Genomic DNA, 2,500 nt, shown 5'->3' with positions numbered 1-2,500 from the left:
CCGACGTGCACACCGGCGCGCACGTGGGCATCGTATGCTAAAAAATGAAGTTTGGAGTTTGGGTTTGAAAATTTTACGGGAACTTCCTAGAAGCCTAAGAAATGCTTTGCTCGAGACGGATTTCGATTTGGAGGTCCCCCGAGTTAATTTTGCCCATTACGACTCCTCGCCCGCACGCTCGTGCACCCCGGCGTGCACGTGGGCATAGTATGCTAAAAAATGAAGTTTGGAGTTTGGGTTCGGAAATTTTATGGGAGCTTCCTAGAAGCCTAAGAACTGCTTTGCTCGAGACGGATTTTGATTTGGAGATCCCCCGAGTTAGTTTTGCCCATTATGACTCCTCCCCCGCACGCTCAAGCACCCCCGCGTGCACGGGGGCATCGTATGCTAAAAAATGAAGTTTGGAGTTTGGGTTTGGAAATTTTATGGGAGCTTCCTAGAAGCCTAAGAAGTGCTTTGCTCGAGACGGATTTCGATTTGGAGGTCCCCCGAGTTAATTTTGCCCATTATGACTCCTCGCCCGCACGCTTAAGCACCCCCGCGTGCACGTGGGCATTGTGTGCTAAAAAATGAAGTTTGGAGTTTGGGTTTGAAAATTTTACGGGAACTTCCTAGAAGCCTAAGAAATGCTTTGCTCGAGACGGATTTCGATTTGGAGGTCCCCCGAGTTAATTTTGCCCATTACGACTCCTCGCCCGCACGCTCGTGCACCCCGGCGTGCACGTGGGCATAGTATGCTAAAAAATGAAGTTTGGAGTTTGGGTTCGGAAATTTTATGGGAGCTTCCTAGAAGCCTAAGAACTGCTTTGCTCGAGACGGATTTTGATTTGGAGATCCCCCGAGTTAGTTTTGCCCATTATGACTCCTCCCCCGCACGCTCAAGCACCCCCGCGTGCACGGGGGCATCGTATGCTAAAAAATGAAGTTTGGAGTTTGGGTTTGAAAATTTTATGGGAGCTTCCTAGAAGCTTAAGAAGTGTTTTGCTCGAGACGGATTTCGATTTGGAGGTCCCCCGAGTCAATGTTGCCCATTATGGCTCCTCTCCCGCATGCTCAAGCACCCCTGCGTGCACGTGGGCATTGTATGCTAAAAAATAAAGTTTGGAGTTTGGGTTTGGAAGTTTTATGGGAGCTTCCTTGAAGCTTAAGAAGTGTTTTGCTCGAGACGGATTTCGATTTGGAGGTCCCCCGAGTCAATGTTGCCCATTATGGCTCCTCGCCCGCACGCTCAAGCACCCCGGCGTGCACGTGGGCATTGTATGCTAAAAAATAAAGTTTGGAGTTTGGGTTTGGAAGTTTTATGGGAGCTTCCTAGAAGCTTAAGAAGTGTTTTGCTCGAGACGGATTTCGATTTGGAGGTCCCCCGAGTCAATGTTGCCCATTATGGCTCCTCTCCCGCATGCTCAAGCACCCCTGCGTGCACACCGGCGTGCACGTGGGCATTGTAGGCTAAAAAATGAAGTTTGGAGTTTGGGTTTGGAAATTTTATGGGAGCTTCCTTGAAGCCTAAGAAGTGTTTTGCTCGAAACGGAATTCGATTTGGAGGTCCCCCGAGTCAATTTTGCCCATTACGACTCCTCGCTCGCATGCAATATCTACTCCTGTCAGAGCTGTGGTTTTACTTAAGACTACTATAGGGGGGGGGGAGTTCTCAGCACCAAGAGCTGCAAGTAAGGCCATTGCTTGCTTTGCAGTCTCGATTGCTCTACTAGTGAATAGTAGATGTCTTGGTTAGCTTGGAACGAAAAAAAAAATTTTTTGGGGAAAAAAAAAAAAAAAAGTTTTTGTGAAAAAAAATTTTTCGAAAAAAAAAAAAAAAAAAAAAATTTTTTTGGATGCCTCGGTCTTCTATTTGTTTTGCTTGGGTAGATTAGGAAAAAAAAAAAAAAAAATTTTTTTGTTGGATGCCTCGGTCTTCATATTCTTTCTCGGCTATTTCGAAAAAAAAAAAAAAAAATTCCGGGAAAGAGAAAAAAAAAATTATTTTTTGTTGGTTGCCTCGGTCTTCATGTTCTTTCTCTGGTATATGGGAAAGAAAAAAAAAAAAAAAAAATTTTGGATGCCTCGGTCTTCTTGTTCTCGGTTGGATTTATCGAAAAAAAAAAAAAAAAAAAAAAAAAAAAAAAAAAAAAATTTTGATGCCTCGGTCTTCTTGTTCTTGCTTTGGTATATCGGAGAAAAAAAAAAAAAAATTTTTTGGATGCCTCGGTCTTCTTGTTCATTCTTCGGTATATCAAAAAAAAAAAAAAAAAAAAAAAAAAAAAAAAAAAAAATTTGAGACTTCGGTCTTCTTGTTCTTGCTTTGGTATATCGGAGAAAAAAAAAAAAAAAAATTTTGGATGCCTCGGTCTTCTTGTTCATTCTTCGGTATATCAAAAAAAAAAAATTTTTTTGAAGCCTCGGTCTTCTTGTTCTTGCTTTGGTATATCGGAGGAAAATAAAAAAAAATTTTGGTTGCCTCGGTCTTCTTGTTCATTCTTCGGTATATATATATATAAAA

The sequence above is a fragment of the Cornus florida genome, unplaced genomic scaffold, assembly GCF_030987335.1.
Source record: "Cornus florida cultivar Cherokee Brave unplaced genomic scaffold, ASM3098733v1 CherokeeBrave_3.0.0_Hap2_scaffold_4, whole genome shotgun sequence".
Taxonomy (NCBI): domain Eukaryota; kingdom Viridiplantae; phylum Streptophyta; class Magnoliopsida; order Cornales; family Cornaceae; genus Cornus; species Cornus florida.
Note: the sequence above shows the minus strand (reverse complement) of the source record.